The sequence below is a fragment of the Macrobrachium nipponense genome, chromosome 6 (assembly GCF_015104395.2).
Source record: "Macrobrachium nipponense isolate FS-2020 chromosome 6, ASM1510439v2, whole genome shotgun sequence".
NCBI lineage: Eukaryota > Metazoa > Arthropoda > Malacostraca > Decapoda > Palaemonidae > Macrobrachium > Macrobrachium nipponense.
The window spans coordinates 47,673,232-47,692,539 of NC_061108.1; positions in this window are offsets into that span (position 1 = coordinate 47,673,232).

Consider the following 19,308-nt stretch of genomic DNA (forward strand, 5'->3'; position numbering starts at 1 on the left):
GAGCATCAACACCAGCGTATTCATATTAAATGACTGAATGAATAAGACCCGACTGTCGCGTGTTTTGCCGCTGTATGAAACTGGTTTTTGCCCTCCAAAATTATTTGATCGATTAGCTATACTATATGTTACACCCCGTATAGGTGTAGTGCAGTCAGTGTACCTCACGTTGTGCACCGTACGCATTACTTAAGGATCTTTGCAGTGTCCTTTCGACCCTTGGCTGCAACCCTTTTCATTCCTTTTACTGTACTTCTGTCCTTATTGTCTTTCTTCCAGCTTACTTTCCACTTTCTGACAATTGTTTCATAGTGCAACTGGTAAGGTTTTCCTCTTTCTACAACTTTTTAAACCTTCTTTACTCTCAATTTCACTTTCAGCTCTGAATGAACTCATAGATCACAGCACTTGGTCTTTGGCCTAAATTTTATATTCTAATTCCAGTGTGCTACGTAAAATACAAAGAAAAGTTCCCTTCGTTTGAAAAACTATCTGGCTTCGAGCGTTTGGCATAGCACTCTGTGTCTGTAAGGCCCGTTGGAGACGTTACGTGTCATTTTGTCATTTTTAGGTATCTTATATGGGTTAGTGAAGTTAAGGTCAACTAGTATACGTAAATATCATTGTGCATTGAGTGTGCACTTTTGATACTGAGTTTTTGTTTTCCCATTCATTATTCGATATGTTTGATAGGTTAACTAATGGGTGTGTAACAAGGGATAAGATGATTCCAAAGACGTCGAGGTGAGGTTGTATGCAAAAGTTTAGCCTACACGAGAGAAAGTTCAGATTTGTCGAACAGCACATCAGATATGTTTGCATTTCCAATCCTTTAAAAGCTATGAAACTAATATCACAACGAAGCTCCTTCCCATGAAGAACCTTCGTGAAAGGTTTAGCTAAAACAGGTCGAAACAAGTATATACTACAAGCAATCATTAAATCTACTGGTCTTTTCACTATCACAATAATCTGTTATCCAGATTATTGTTTTATTTTCTATATGTTAAAACCATAATTGTCTGCAGAAAGGTCAGCCATTATGAATTTGTACGCTTGGAAATACCATTTCTAGCCATGGCTGATTGTTTTGTTTTTAGTGGGAGCAATGTACAGCCCTCATCATCATCGAGGTGTAGTTAAGAACAATTTCCTAAATTGCCAAAAGGCGGTCGTGCGCGCTGGAGAATATTTAAATCTCATTAGGAGACGGTGCCGATAGTTTGCGAATCCGAATTAAAAAGGCTTCCGAGGTTAAGCCCAAAGGTCACCCACAAAGTGGTGGACCGAGTTTTTGCTCAGAATTTCCCAGTAGGGCTGCGAGCGGCGTTTGTGTGTTTGTGTGTGTGTGTGTGTGTATTACGACATCGGTTGAATGTAGCGAGGACTGTTGTAGTGAACTTGAGAGGAAGTGAAAAATATGTTTTTATTTGTTTTCATATCTTATTTTGTTCTGTGGTAACCTGGTCTGTTATTTGTATGCCTGCTTTTGTGCCTTGAAGAGATTGGCCTGTTGCAATTAGAATAGTTTCCGTATATAAAATTACGAAAATGTAAAAAGTTGAAAAAAAAAAACCCTTATTAAAATGCACTGAAAAGTGAAAAATAGATTTTTTTAGACACTAGGATTTTCGTACAATTAATCATGTCTAAAAAAATAAAAGCGTGGGCGCCAAACATGGAAGGAAATGCTACAAGAAAAATATATATATATATATATATATATATATATATATATATATATATATATTTGTTTCTTGTAGAATTTCCTTCCTTCCATGTCTGACGCCCACGCTTTTATTTTTTTAGATATGATTAATTGTAAGAATATCCTGTTGCCTCAAAAAATTTATTTTTAACTTTTTAGTGCATATTAATAAAATCTTCATTTTTTAAACCTATTTCTGTATTTTTTTATTTTATACTTTTTAGTTTTGACAGAAATTGTAACCAATTTATGATTATAGCTAACGAATTAATTGCAAAAATATCCTGTTGTCTTAAAAAATTTATTTTTAACATTTTAATAAAATCTTTATTTTTTAAACCTGTTTCTATATCTTTTTATTTTATACTTTTTAGTTTTGACAGAAATTGTAACCAATTTATGATTATAGCTAACGAAATTGATATCTTGTCGAGCCAAGAAGGTTATTTACCGAGTCAAAGAACTTGTGAAAAATCCGAAGAGTTTCATACAAATCCTGAGATACTAGGAGAGGTCACTGCTAACCTACTGATCATGGAAGACTGTATTGCCCCTGGGATTGAGTAACCATGGGACGAAGGGATCAGGTCGAGAAAAACCTGAGATAATGGGAGAGGTCACTAGAGGTCACTGCTGACCTACGATCATGTAAGGTTGGATTGCCCCCGGAATTTAATGACCTTGCGAGTTTCAACTACATCGGACGAAAGGATCAGGTCGAAAATTAAGGGACAAGTTTGGCCAAGACAAATAAACAAGCATACACAAAAGCAAGCTAAATATAAGCTTTTCAAAAGTACATACTGCTTTGACATAGAGTAGTGGAGTTTCTTTAGCAGATTAATGAATTCCATTTATTCCATTTTAAACATAATGAAAATAATGTTTATCACTTGCAGTATTTGTATGTTCCGTGCAATGCATGCTATAGCAGTTCTTTGCAGTCCATACTTTTTTCCTAAATTTGAGAAGTCGTTCTTGAAAGTTAGTCCGTTATAATAATGTGCACAATTTAAAACTTGAAACAGACCACTAGAAATATTTTGAGGAATGCAAAATATCAGAAATTTGATTCCGAAAAGCCCCCTTACAATTGGCTCTCTTTTCAGAGTAAAAGACCGACTTTGTTCTTTGATGACGTCTAATGTGGTTTATAAGTATACTTGTCCCAGATGTGATATGAGAAATTGTGTGGGATCCACGAAGCGTCTTCTTACGGTACGAGTCAATTCTCATAAGGAGTTTAGTCATAGAACGGGATGTCGCCTGTCCAACCCAGATGCATCTTAATATCAAGAAATCATTCTTTAAAATGCAAAACTAGCATCGAATACAAAGATTTTTCTATATTTGTACAAGTCGGCAACTCTAAAGATCTATTTATTTTAGAGACGTTGAAAATAAAACAGCTTGTTCATTTTTTAAATACCCAGCCCTCAGCTGTTCAACTTTTTTCCTTGATTCTGTTGTATTTAACACTTACTATTGTTTACTTTTTGTTTCTGCTTTTAGTTTTACTCTAGACTTTGCTCTGGCAGGTTAGCTCCTCTCATCATTTATTTATTAGAAAAAAAGAAGAAAAATAATGGTAAAAATACAACCTTGTCGATAAACCTTGCTTAATTGTAAATTATTGTTCCATTGTAAGTTTTTTCCCAATGTAAATTCTTGTGTTTTAACTGTTTTAACGTAACTTACTATGTGTTTTAAGTATGATTTCCTGTTAAGTTGACTTATAGATAGCTTATTTTTAATTTGTTAATTTTTCAAAAGTTTTTGAACATTGTTTATTTATATATATTGAAGAATCCCCTGAGGAGGCAATAATGTATTGGGAAACTTCCGTATAAATCTGTCAAAACGTCAAATTCCTTCAGCTACTTAGTGTGACTTCTCCGAGTGGCCTCCTACTCTCTCTCTCTCTCTCTCTCTCTCTCCTCGTCCTCGTCTCTCTCTCTCTCTCTCTCTCTCTCTCTCTCTCTCTCTCTCTATATATATATATATATATATATATATATATATATATATATATATATATATACATACAGACACACAACACACACACACACACACACATATATATATATATAAATAATATATATATATATATATACACATATATATATATATATATATATCTATATATCATATATATATTATACATATATATCATATATATATATATATATATATATATATATATATATTAGGGGTATATATATATACACATATATACAGTAGGGGTATTACTGCATCGATTTATTGGATTTTTCCCTTTAAATATACGAATAATGTATACGAGGTGATTTATTTACTTTGATTCTCCTTTGTTGTTCAGGGAGCAAACAGACGATGTTTTTTAATACATAATATTGGCTAACTTTGTATATAAAGTTGCTAAGCAAGTTTTGTAGCTTTTTAATATTCTCCATAAGAATAAAGATAATTTTTAGAGGATTTATTTTAAAACTTAGCATGTGCACGTGGCAATAATACATTGAAATTGGTCAGAATTTAGATGGTTGACTATCAAGAAATGCCAGACTCCTCAGCGCCAAGGCCGTTAACATTCTTATCGAAAACCTGAAGAATTGGACCTCTTGTAGCCCGGTGAAAAGTTATGTAAAATGTCTGTTACTTCGAAAGGTTATATGAGTAGAAATTACAATATTAGTGTCCTTTACTTTGAGGAAGCTGTGCGTTTACAAAATATTATTTACTTGCCTGGATATCATAAGCTTGGGGCGACTTTTATGCTCAGAATTAGTCGTTACGTTAGTTTCTATGTTAACAACAGAATCTCATATTTATGCGTACAGACGCCCGGATATTTTAAGGGTAGCCGTATTCCATATTAAATACTGTCATCCTTACTGAGTAAACAACATAAGTTAGTTCGGTTTATTAATTTTTAATAACGTTATCATACAATGTCGCCTCGCTCAGTATGAATATTGATACCCTTGAGGTTTGTAAAATTGGTGTTTTACTGTAACAAGTCATTCTCATATGCATTATGAGTCATTATTCTATATACTTGCGTGTTTCTTATTATGTTTAATTGGAGATTTTTACATTTTTATATCTATGTGTATATAATTTTACATGTATCGTATACCTTTCAGTTTAGTTTTTTGGGGGGAAGTTAGTGGTTTGTTGTGGTTAACGACAATAATAAGCAAAGAACATTGAGCTGAAGCAGTTGTAAAATCTCACTAATATTCTAATACTTTTATATACTCTGCATGAAATATATCAGTGTTTCAACATATTTACCATTCGATCACTGATAAAATATTGACAAAAGGAAATCTCGAGACCCTGCTGCGCTGTATAGGTCAGCTCGAAGTATATTGGGTAGAGATTATGAAGAAAAAAAAAATCTGTTCTATGCGGTTTGCTCTACCGCACTGAAAATTCGTCAGCATGGAAGTTAAGGCTGGTTCAATGACTTATAGGGTTCAATAAGTGTTCCGAGGCTCGTAAGATTACGAACAATTACTAAATTATTTTTAACGGATTGAAATTATAATAATAATAATAATAATAATAATAATAATAATAATAATAATAATAATAATATAGTTATAATTATAATAATAATAGTAATATTTTTAATTGAAGCCACTGGTGTACTGGGAGTATATACCTGTGTAACTGACGTTAAGTAAAAGTTGTGCAAGAAAGACTGCATTGAGTTATAATTTCAGTAATTTATGTATCGTATCAGTATATCACAAGTGTTTGTTTGTTGTTGGATGAAGGGGATCGTTATTCTCTGCTTCAGAAAGATGCATCCAGTCCGTTTGTTTACGGTGGGAATTTACAAGAGTTGCACTTAATGGTGTAAGTCAACAGAAGGAACGGCAAGAGATCGTCACTTGGCTGGAGTTCGTGACCATCCAGCATTGAAAGTCTGTTGTCTTCGATCAGTGGTCCGGTCGAGGGGATTGGGAAGACAAGCTGTTGTTGCTTTATAACACCATCAAATCAAGATGTAGTAGTGATTTGTAGAGATTTTGGTTTATGAAAAATATATAATATTAGACTATTATTCAGTTGTACTCTGTTAGATTCTAAATAACGGACTCCATTGAATTCTCAATAACGGTCTCCATACAAGTTCATACATTGTTTGTACGAATTGTTCGCGATGTTATAAATTTTCCTCTTTTCCCAATATTTGTCGTTAAAACAGCGTTCAGAGTTCAGTGTAGTACATTGTGTTGAGATTTTGTCATGTAGTTATTAGGCTCGCCAAGAAAGATGATTGTTGAAGATTTCTTTCTGCTTGTGTAACTTCGTTGTATTCCAAAAATTGCCGAACTTTAATGGGCCAGAGAGAGTATTTTTACTGGCCTGCTCTATTTTACATTCTTTTGACATCAGAAATCGGTGCAGTTAATGGCATGATAAACCGTCACTGTTAATAATAATATCGCCCACGTCATTGGAAGATTACAAGAAGGACCTAGGGGCGCGTAAACATCACGTGATCACTAAGCACAGGGATTTGGAGCGTTTTTCTTAGTCTGGTTGAACTTTTCTAGGGTCTAGTCACCAGACCCTGACCATATGACTTTAATCTGTTTTTTCATTGCTTCATATATTTACAGATCTGTAACTTCTCCTTTTTTACGCGCTTTGGGCCACTTGGTTACGATGGTTATTTGCACTTTTATTCAGAATTTATCGGGAATATTTTTCCTGAAGAGTTTAGTTGATGATAAAGAATTAAAGAGTGGCAAGTGGTCATTAGCATTAAGGCATTTACTGTTAGTTTATTTGGAATACGCTTTTCGAGATGTATACACACACACACATACATACATACATACATACACATACATACATACATACATACATACATACACACTATATATATATATATATATATATATATTATATATATATATATATATATATATATATATATATATATATATATATAAGCGAATACCACAGGAAAATAATAGTCAGAAATCCAAGCACGTTCGTCTTTACAATGTCTTTGTAAAGATGAAAGCGCTTGGATTTCTGGCTATCATTTTCCTGTAGTATTCGCTTATTTAATAAAGTCACGTGCATCTAGTGTGATTTTTTAAGCATATATATATATATATATATATATATATATATATATATATATATATATAATATATATATATATATATATGTTTATATATATATATTGTAACGAGATAACCCTCTTCTTACACTATCTAAACTTCCATCAGCGTAACGTTAATGAAAATAAATGTTATTTTTGCAATTGCTAATAAGTGTGATTCAGGTGAAATCCGCCCCTAGCAATCACTCACTAATTCTTTTGAGGATTAACCCTGTTAAGGGCCCCATACACTGAACGATTTTCTGTATCGTTCACAAAAACTGTGTGGGCTTGTCTGAATACAAAATTGGGCAGAGTTTCGTGGTCTGAACGATCTCAGCGGGAATCTGGCTTTTGACTTACGTCTATCATACACAGGTCGTGAATGTATATGTTTGTCTGCTGATATCTACAGTATCTTGGCAACCCTTGATGTGTAAAGATGTATTGTGTAGGCCTAGTTTGCCACAGAATAAATTCATCGTAGAATTCATAGTTGGATAAAAAACAAACATGTCTTTTCGATGACAGGAGAAACTAAAAATAATAATTTTAAGCAAGTTTCCTTATCCATTCGTAAATAATTAAACCTGTCCCCTGGTTCTAGAGCAAGTTCCTTGGCCAAAACATTGTGAGGAAGTTCATATCTCTTAGCCAACCACTGTTTCACCCATTTTCTCTTCTTTCTTTTAGACTATTCTAATTCTGCCACAACATAGGCGGCAGCAACAGCTCCTCAAGCTATTGAGCGTGTTTCCATATCTTCCAGAGACAAAATCTTTGTTCAGACGGAATTCAGGGCAGAGATCATTTATATTGACTGAATAGTTTGTGTGTGTGTGTCGATAACGACATTCATTCAGACAATCATTCATACAATCGTTCATGCAGTCATTCACCTTGCAGGAGGCTGATATAGGAGAAAGTGAATTCCAAAGAATAGGTAGCCTCCATATTTTTGTCTGTTTGTATGGTGTTTTTACGTTGCATGGAACCAGTGGTTATTCAGCAACGGGACCAACGGCTTTACGTGACTTCCGAACCACGTCGAGAGTGAACTTCTATCACCAGAAATAAACATCTCTCACTCTTCAATGGAATGGCCGAGAATTGAACCCGCGACCACCGAGGTGGGATGCTAATACCATACCAACCACGCTGCTGAGCCTCCATATTTAAAAGGATGAGTAGCATTGACCCTGTGTCTTGAAGACCTCATATATGACACGCAGTTGGACAGCTAACACCATCTTTTGGGACACCTGAACATAAGCTCCAAAAGCTATAAAAGGACCCTACGGCATAGCCAACTGCCTCAAAGACTTTTAGACTTTCAATGAACACAGTCAGACTCTGGCAAAGTTAGTTGCCCTCTCTCCCAAGCTACCCCTCTTAAATGTGGCTGTTACGAGCCTCAAGTGAATCATTGTGGTGTCTTGGTCATTTCCCTCCCCTGTTGGCACCCCCGAGGAAGACAACTCCACCTACTGTAGGAGGTAAAGTACCACATTCCAAAGTTCTCACAACTGTCAGTCATGTCCTAATACATCGCCTTCACTTCTTTTCTTTTCCAAGTTCGATTCTTATATTATTTTATATTTATTTATTTTTTTCATGCTATAGGGAAGTGGTCATTATGCGATAATGTAAAGGTAGTGATCAAAGTTGCATCACTGCAGATTCAGTTGCATACACCCTAGTGGGAATAATATATATAATATATATATATATATATATATATATATATATAATATATATATATATATATATATATATATATATATATATATATATATATATATATATATATATATATATATATATATATATATCAAATAAAAGGAGCCCATAAAAACACCAAAATATAGAGAAAAGTACTATATTTTAGAGACTGCTGTCTCTCTCTTCAGGTATATGAATGAGAAAAGTTTACAGAAAAGGTGGTATTTATACCAAGAGACCCATCCACAGGTAAGCCAATTTAGGTCGCCCCCGCTGATAATCTTCTTTTAATCTTCTTAAGCGTTAGTTGAATGAAAACCTTGTCAATCACATCTGAATCCCATGCTCCTTTTGAGATGTTCATTACCTGCCTCTCTTTTATTAAAGCTAATTCCATCATTTGACTCTTGTACCGGTGGTTTCTGCTATAAATTATATGTGACAAATTCCAGTTTATTCTATGGTTATGTTCATTTATATGGTTGAAAATAGCTGAGTCCTGTTGTCCATACCTAACTGACCGTTTGTGTTGTATTAATCTCTGGGGAAGTGATTTTCCTGTAAATCCGACGCAAGATTGGTCACAGTCCTGGCATGGATTTCATAAACCCGTTTCCTTGGGGAATGTCTTTTGTTGGACGTTAATCAGGGATTTGGTAAGTAAATGCAAAAGGGTTAGATTTTCCAAGGGTCTGAGTCACTGTCTAAACCCTGTCCAGCTGAGGAATTTTTATTTTATTGTTGGGTGTCTCTTTGGTCTTGTTTTGAGGGGGTCGGTAGAAAATTATGTTTGCTTTGTGAATTGCTTTCTCAATTATATATATGTATGTATGATATATATATATATAGATATATATATATTAGTATATATATATATATATATATATCTATATATATATATATGTAGAATATACTGGTCACTTTTTTACCAGATACATAAGCAATTGTAATAGCCACAATGCCCTCTTAACTTCTTGAATTCTTTGCTATTTTTTGGATACAATAGTCACTACAAAGCCTGAAGATCCAAGTTCAAAGAAACTTGAAGAAGAAATTGTGTGAGGGCATTGTGGTATTCCAATTGCATATATATATATATTATATAGTCTGAGATCTGGCTTTAGCGCCGTCTCCTGCTTAATATTTTCATCCAATGAACATCACTGGAAATATCTCCTCATCATCAGATATGCATATCTTCTACGTGAACTTCCCTAAATGAACTTTAAGATAGAAATATTTGAGTGATTTAGGTTTGGAGGTTCTGATGATTTCTCGGAGATCGCCGGACAAAGTCTTGCACAGATGGCTACTTAATTAAGATTGATTACATGAGTCATTCCCAGTACAGCCGCATTGTACGAAGACAGTAACAAGACTGCTCTGTCTGAGCGTTGTAACAAGACTACTGTTCATGGCCGTTGTGGACCAACAACAAAACATCCAACTAAATATCGAACGAACAAAACAACTGACAACCGGTACTCAAGTGCTATTACACGTATACTTACAAACTAATACAGTGAATAGTTGAACACAACGCTTTTCCTAACTAAATACAATATAACAGAATATAATATCTTCTTTTCATACAATACACAATTTCACCTATGTAAATGAGGAAAATATGGAAAAATATAATTACAACTTGTGGCAAAGTACAATCTCTCTTGTTGAAGTTTCAATTTACTCTCCCACAAAACTCATATCTACAGCATTTACAATAGTGCTGCTCTTACCAATGCCTTCTTGGCTTCTGCAGCTGTCTGAGCAGTCTTTCTGGTCAGGCAGGTGCTTGGCTGGATATCCTCTTTTTCTATCTCCTGCCACAGCTCTAGGGGGTATAACTTAATTATAGGTCTCATGAGCTGGCTATGAGTCATTCTTAGAGTAGCCACTCTTAGGACCTTGTCTAATCCCCACATGTAACTCAACTACTTGGCCCAACTTCCACTTGCTCCTTGGCCCCTCATCATGAATGAGGATTACTTCCCCTATCCTGGATGAAGAGCTATGTATTGTTCCTACTCGTTGGCTCTCTCTTAGTGCTGCCAAATACTGCCTCTCCCATCTCTTACATAGGTTGTTGCACAACCTGGACGCTTAAAGGAATATTTTCTCGGTGAACCCTCTCTGTCCATAAGTAGGGTCACCAGAGATCTCTTCCCAATTTACTACTTCTACTGGGAAGGACTTGAGCTTTCTTCCAAGAATCGAATGGTTAGGGGTTAAAATTTCCAACTGATTCAAGTCCCTGGATGTGTAACTTCATGGTCTTTTCGTTGATGATCCCTTCCAGCTCCATCATCTTTTTTAGGCATGACTTGAGAAGTCCTATTAGCCTTTCCCATATAGCACCAAACCATGGTGCTCTCACCGGATTGGACTACCAATTTACACTGTATCTCCAACAGATGTTCCTTACCCTGCGATTCTCTGACATGGTTCTAAGATATTCTGATGCTGCTACAAACGTGGTGGAGTTATCACTCAACTATGAGTGCTGAGAAACCTCTTCTGCTGCAAATTCTCTAAAATTCATGGGGAACAAACCACAGGACTGATGACCAACTAGTTCTAAATGTATGCCTCTGGTTATTGGTCATGTAAATAGGATGATGTAAGCCTTAGCCCATAATGCACCTGTTTAGTCCCCGCCAGTGATATTAAAAGGTTGCTTACATTGCACCCTGAACTCAGGTAATGGAGCGATCGCATTGGGCCTATACGGACTCCCCTGCGTTCTCTTACAAATAACAGTGGTTTTATATACTCTTAGTTAGTTGACTGATCTGTGGGATCCAGAGCTCCTCCCTGACACTTGCCATAATTGCATTTACACTCATATGAGCATTAGCATCATGATGTTCTTCAATAATTACCTGAGTAACATAGCAACTCTGTGGCAATAGTATTCGAAATTTAGCAGCTTCTGGTAATTGCACATGTTCTAGTATACCCTTTTCACCTTATTACCCTGTTGTCTAGCTGAAGATTCAGCTGATGTATGAGATCTAATGGTGGTTTTCTTACCCTCTTCATCAAACTCTCGTATTCCTCTTGGAAAAATTCCTTTTGCGTGATGACAATAGTCTTATTCTTTGCTTCTTGGAGTTCTTCCAAGGTCAATTCACCTGTTACTTTCACATTGGTTGAACTCCTACAATTATTAAAAAATTGTAGGATCCATGCTGTGGTACAATAGTCCTTTTTGACCTTGATGAATCTTTCCTAATTCAGCAAGTAAGTATCACCATTCAGATTGTCCTTACAGCATTGACCAAAATGTTCTCTTCCCTACCCTGTACAGGTGATTCGTCCACCTATGTTCTATCTATTGACCATGAGGGAAGCCAAGGGTGTCCCTCCCACCAGAAAGAATTATCCATGATCTTTTCTGTCCTTTTCTCACGTGTCAACCAATCACTGGGATTATCATTGGTAGGCACATAGGACAAGATCACCTCTGGAATTAAAGAGTTTATTTCTTGCACAGTAGAACATTTTTCAACACTAGCCAACTTAGGGCGACTTTACCGTCTGACCAAATGAACATTTCAACAAACTCATCCTTCTCGAAGGATTCTTTAATAAATTTAGCTATTCTTATTGCTAGCAACAATGCCGCCAACAAGTTTTGCAACAGTCACGTCTTTAATGGGCGGTACTCTTGCCTTTGCCATCATTAATGAGAGTTTTCGTTCTTAACTATGTTACACAACCATATGCTGACTCACTGGCATTTCTCTTAAGTCTTCGGATAACCTGACTGATGGGTATGGAAGTTGATTATTCCAGTCCAACTGTTTGCCTCCAGAAATTCAGCAAGTCTATCCTTGCCCTAATTAGTGACAGTAGAAATACTCCTAATGGATCATAAATTTGTGTAATTGTTCTTAACATATCTCTCTAGTCTGACTAGACTTATTTATCTTAGTAGGATTTAATGTCAAAGTATTTTTCTTTTTATCCCACCCTAGACCTAAGACCTTATGAGTTGTTTGCTTTTTGGCTCTGATCCCATATGTTCTAGCTGTGGTTTGTAACGAGTCATTATTACTCCTCCATTCCTTCAGGTACAAATGTACCTGTGCAAATATCTTATTTGCTTCAAAGAAAAAATTTACCAGTTCATCAACATAATTGCTGGTGAACTGTAAGTTATCTACATATAGTCCTCTTTTCATTCTTTCTAAATCACCTTCTACCTAGGATAAGTATTTCTTGATTATTACATTCAACGGAGAGGGAGAACATGTAGCTCCAAAAATAACAACTCGAAACCTATACACCAACAATCTGTCAGGGTCTGTTGGATCTTCCAACCAGAAAAATCTTGGATAGTTCCTATCCACTTCTCTAAGTTGCACCATTAAAAAGACATTCTCTATGTCACTGATGCATGCAAACGATTTTGTTCTAAACTGCAGGAGAACTTTGATTAGGTCAAAGCTTAACCCATTTTTCCCGTCTGACTGAACAGTCTTTTTTTAACACCATGATGTGCTAAGAAATGACAGTCTTCATCAGCTTTAAAATGTTGCATTCTCTCTCTGAACCTCCTATCTTCCTGATCCTTTAAAATTTCTGATAGTGTTCTAGTTACTGAGTGTCCTTATGAAACTTGACACACTGTTGCTTTAATCTATTGAAAACCAATCCAAAGTTGGAGGTTAATCTATTTCTATTGCCTTTCTAAGGCAATGCCACAACATACTGTATGTCAATTTTGGAATAGGTTACAGTACTCTCAAAGTTCTCCAGTACCTTCTTTTTCTGTTCTGTTATCTCACTGCAGTTAATACCCAAGTGATCTAAACTCCATAAAGTTTCAAGATCTTTCCTTGATTTCTTTTAAACTATAAGCCCCTTCATTCATAGATATCTCATTTGTTTTCACTGCCAGTTTTAAAATAGAAATGTGAGTCTCCTTGGTGGGAGGAGAAGTGCAGGTTCCGGTTACCATGTAACCAAATTTGGTTGGTAGCAATACTAAATTCTTAGATTTCATAAACCCTGGATGCAGTATGTTGTACACATTGTCAACCCCTATTAACAACTCTATAGGCGATTGTTTCTCTTTGGGTTGATCAAAATCTTTATCAGCCAAGATGATTTTAATTTTACATAACGACCTTAAATCTATTTGACACCCAATTTCTTCCACCTTTATACAATCCATATGTATTAACCTACCGCAGTGATATACAAAAATATTTACCATCTCATGCTGTTTGACTGGTTTGGAAGTCAAATAACCTTTCAATGATATGTTTTCGACTCCCTTGCTCTTATAATGGAGTCTTTCAAAAGTAGATCTCTTTATGAAAGATCTCTCGGCACAGGTATCCAGCAACCCTCTCTTTCGCACAATGCGACTTCTTTTATCCTTTAGGTTTATTGTGGCTGTAGGTAAAATTGATTGCTTAGTCTTCTTATTTCCTTGTCCGATATTCATCAGAGAGAGCGTTCCAACTTGTAACCCACCTTCCTTAGTCTGTGGTTGGTTTCGATTCCATATGTTAGTAGCTTCGTCGTATTTACAAATGAGCCATAGAGTTGTACTTTTGGTTTGCGTAGCAAACGTCAGTTGGCATTCTCTCTCTCCCTATCTCAGTTATTTCTACGTTGACTGTGAAGATATTCTCTTAACTTGATATTCATTTCTTACTTCTTTCGTGGGTAGATGATAAGTAGTGGAAACACAAAGTATCCAAAATATACTATATTTCCAGATTACATCTTGGTATGAATGCAGAGAGGTTTCTCAATAGATGTTGGAACTAAGAGGAGTAGGAGGAAGTCTGAGTTACAATATGTTTACAAATCATAGGCAAGCAAACCTAATCAAAGGTACAGACATATGAACGAACATACTTATTGAGGTTAAGACACGTAAGCCTTCTATTTCTCACACTCTTGGATTTCGAGCAGACTTTCCTGCATGACCTCCTTGGCCTCTGGCCTGATTCATGTTTACATGCATTACTTCTAAAGAATGTTCACACACATTCTTATTTATCATGTAAGTCCTTACACATATAGCTTTATGGTGTCAAACGGTGCAACCGTTATTATAGCCGTGCCTGTTATAGTTGGAACTGAAATGTTTATTCGATGTACATACAAACACAGGCCAGGAGTTGTAAATTTTTCTGTCTTCCCTCCTCTTGTTACATGAGTTTTACAGTGTGTCCATATATGATTGACTTTGCAAAGTGCACATCCCTTAATCTGGTTTACCTTCACTTTGTTTGTACTTTTAGACCCCACTGATGGTTTTTTCACAGACTGCCCTTGTTCTCCTGTGAAAGTAGATTTTGTAGTTAAGGTATTAGCTTTCATTGGTTCAGTTGGTTGAAAAGCCTTCAAATTGTGTATTTCCTCTTCAAGATATATTTTTAAGGTGTCAAATTAAACCAATCTTCACCACACCTTCGTTTTATTATTTCACTTAAAATACTGGGTAATTTGGTGTAGAGCAAGATGGGGTACAACTCATTGAATTCCAACTGTTCACTCTTGAATGATATTATGCAGGATTCAGACTGCGCTCTGAATCTTTGTAGTGACTCTGCATCTGCATTAGTAGTCTCATTCTGGAAGAGTTTTTTTTTTTTAATCTAAACAACCTCATTTCATCTTTCTTACCACACGTTTTTTATAACAAGTTCACTTCTTGGAAATGTTTATCACCTAATTTAAAACCAGATATCAGTTCCAAAGCCTCACCTTCCAATAAGCCATTCAAAGTGCCTCAGTGTCGTGGTCGGTTTGGTCTTGGCCTGCCACCTCGGTGCCTGCGAGTTCTCTTCTCGGGCATTCCATCGAGGGGTCAGAGATGTGTATTTCTGGTGATAGAAGTTCACTCTCGACGTGGTTTGGAAGTCACATAAAGCCGTTGGTCCCAATGCAACATAAAAACACCATACAAACAAACTTTTATATTTCAAAGTCAGTATGTTCGTGTACTGATACTTCAAACAGTTCCCAAAATGAATTCCATTTTGGTACATCACAATCGAAATGTTTGAGATCTAATATAGGCAGCTTTACACTAGCTTTGACATACAATATTGGTGCACTAGGTTCACTATTACAGCTAGAAGACTCGTAATGGAGGAGTTTAGTCTGTGAAATCCAGTGCCTACCTTTAGGATATATTATGCTTGAATCATGATTTGGTCAGGCTGTCCTGTGGGATTCATTAGGTCCAATATTTCATTATCCAATTACTAGACTTTCTGCAAATATTCCTTCAATGAGGCCCTCAATGAAGCAATACTATTGATATCACTTGTACCAATCGTGGTTTCAACCTATTTTACAATTGGTTATCACAGACTGAAAACCCCCTCATCTCCTCTTTTAATTCATCAGTGTCAGACATCCTAAACTATTATTTGCCAACACCAACATTATTAAGAAAAGGTATAAACTGTCAGAAAATGCAAATATATATAAGTGGACCCTTCGTATTCACGAGGGATTAATTCCATGTCCCACTGCGAATAGCTAGAATCCGTGAATACTTAGAACCACTACAAAATTTCTAAGAACTGCCTATTTTGTTAGTGCAAACTCAAGAAAAGCTTGCCAAAAATGCTCATAGCTGCCTTTTGTATATGGGATTTACCCAGTAATTATATAGCTATTAGTTTCCATGTAATGGCAGCCTCATTCAAATTTTGCGAGTAGGGCTTCAATTGCTCAGTGTAGGTATACAGTGCCATCCCCCAATGGCAATACTAGGAATGACTTAGCTAAGCACTTCAGTCTGTTTTCTGCTGCACTTGACTAATCAAGTGCTTACAGCAGCTAGTTCAAATTTTCTGGTTACATCACTGGATTTCGCTAGTGTTACACAACCACCGGAACGCATTCATAGCCTTCAAGCAGGATGAGTCTTGTTGTCATGGTAATCGCTCTATAGCAAAGTAACATATATTAAAGGAAAGGAAACTGCATCGTCTTTGAGTAGGTCTGCAGCAAGGAGGCATTTGCGCACGTGTTGGAGGCGTCTGTTTTCAGGATTGTTCGAGAATCCCCAGATGTGTTGTGGAACTCCATTACCATCGCTAGAAACGCCGCATATTATGATATAACTTTTCGTCTGGATCCTTCTAAAAAGTTGCTGTCAGGAGATGATGACGTTCGGTGGTTAAGCTCTGCCCTTTTCAGCCCTGCCCCCAGATCGCTGTATATTTACATGACTGAGGAAGTAGAGAGGAATCAGATCATCAGAGAGATCGTCAGAGATAAGAGAATAAGGAAGAGACGAAGGATAAGAGAGGAAGAGGACGCACAAGAGAGTGTGAACGGAAACAAGTTAAGGCCGCAGTTAGAGAGAGAGAGCGAGATATATCTCGACGCTGAGCAACCCCTTTCAGAGAGGAAACGTCCTACAAGTAGTTTTGAGGAGTAACCCGCCTTTGAGTATCAAGACTAAGACATTTCTTTCTGCAGTATGATGTCAAGAAGCCGTCTGAAGGTTCTGCTGTCCCCTTTTGTGAAGCTGTCGCTTCAAGCACTGATTTCGACAGCTGCAAAACTGATCAACAAGTATTTCATTACCGCACTGTTTCCCCATTTTACATATTGTCAGATTTAACTTTATGTAAATAGGAGAAACCATTCTACATTTATCTTTGTTAATAAGCTTGTAAATAAACTTCTATTGTTTGAGTTTCTTTCTATATTTGTATCCCGAGTTTCAACTGTTGGTGTTGGATCCTTTTCGTTTATTATATTAAAGAACCTGAGCGGATCTCGGTTGGTCCTTAACATTTTTCTCTCAGCTGCTCTTTCATCTCTCTCATAATTATCTCTTTCTTTCCTTTCAACATACTCATGATCATTCCCCTCTAGACCTAGAAGCTTACCCGACTCGATAAACTCTTTCACAATCTCACTCATTCTGGTTCTTTCTATATTCTCCTTGTTTCAATCTGTTACAGTGCCGAATATCCTGGCCAAAGGTCGCCAAATATGTTATGGACCAACCGCGATCCGACTGTTGGGAGTCTCATGTATTTTTCCCCCTTGGTCTAACTTGTCATGCATTTTTAGGTTTCCACTCAATGCCACTGGATTGGCGTCTAGTGACTGGTGCTCAGTAATCATCAGAGTAAAGAAAAGTTACTTATTTTACTTAAGTAGTATTAATATTGAATCCCCTGTGCTACTTGGTCATGCATTTTTAGGTTCCACTCAATGCCACTGGATTGTTGGCGGTCTAGTGACTGGTGCTCAGTAATCATCAGCTGGCACCAGCTGTTGGTAGTCTGGCAGCTAAGAAAGAGGTTCTCTGTGTAGTCCTATTCGGGACTTTTTGATCATGGAGAAGACAGATGCGTGGCGAGAAGTGGTGAGCTCTTGCCAACTTTTGGCGCCGGCAACCCTACTCGACTCTCTCTCTTGTTTACCATGAGCGAACCAGTTGTAGGAAGAGAATGCTCCATTCGGTGGGTGAAGACCTCTGCTCTACCTTTGGAAAGTTTTTTTTTTTTTCGCCGAGGCGAATACATTTTCCTAAGTCTGGATTGCTCTCATCACAGCAAGTTGATGATTGTATCTGTTATCACCCGCTCCTGGTAGTTCCGAGAACAATCAGGCAACAAGTCATCCTCTTTTCTTTTTTTTTTCCATCTCTGCTTCTTGGGTTACATGGTGCACGAGCAGGATGAGGGAATGCGAGGAACTCTACGGATTATACTCCCCAGAGTTCGTATGTGGCTCTTACGTAGTTTGATCTTGGGATCTCTCCAGTGTTCCATTTTGGGAACAACCAATTCGGCATGAACTATTCGTCTTTGGTGTCCTGTTATTGCTGTAGAAGCTTCCCTTCCGGTTAGCTACACCTTCGCTCTCTTCATTAGAGAATGAAGGTTTGTTTCCAGTCCCTATTCTTTTTCTCTAGATCAACTGGAGCCTACCAAAATACTTGTATATTCTCCTAACAACATACAGCTGCTGTCTGATTAAAGGGCACATACCTGTAAGTAAATGCTTCTGGTGTGTGACTGAGACAAATAGTACCTTCTCTTAATAACTGAAACTCAGGACAACCTGTCGGGCCTCCCAAGAGTTTCTGATTTTGACTTTGAGATGACTAGTGGCATTGTTTTGGCAGCGACACCACAGGGTTGGCATTATCACCAAACAAGGGGGTTTCTTTCTCTCTTGTTTCGGTTAACATATAGGTGCTTGAAGGTATCTGTCATGCACTCGATACCTATGTAAGACGAATGCATTCCAAGACAGAATGTGCTACCAGGCAACTCAACCTATGGAATTGAATAAGTAGCTTGGAACTGCCTTCTCACTGAGTTTTTGTTTTAGTATTGCTTCTCCTTTGTCGAGGGTTAACTTCTGATTCAGATCTCTGCCTGGCCATCATAGACTTTAAGTCCCTGGTTGGCCCTAGATTCTTGCTTATAGATCTTATTTTATGCTCCACATTTGCCATTGCGAGAATCATTGAACAGAGATATGTCTCATTAGACTCATTATCATCTTTCTGTTTACCCAACAGTACAACAGAAGTCTGTAAGTCTTCTGCCTCGTCACAATTGATCCATAGGCCACTGTGATGATTCAGAATGATTTTTCAGACAAACTCAGTAGTTTGTTTTTGTCTCCCATTTACTTTTTTACAATTTGTAAAGTGTTTAACAACTAGTTGTTCACCCCAAATTGGAGTGAATGTTGGAAGACTTAGCCTGCCCTGATAGCTCAGCTTTCAGTGTAAAGAAATGTGTTCGTCCCA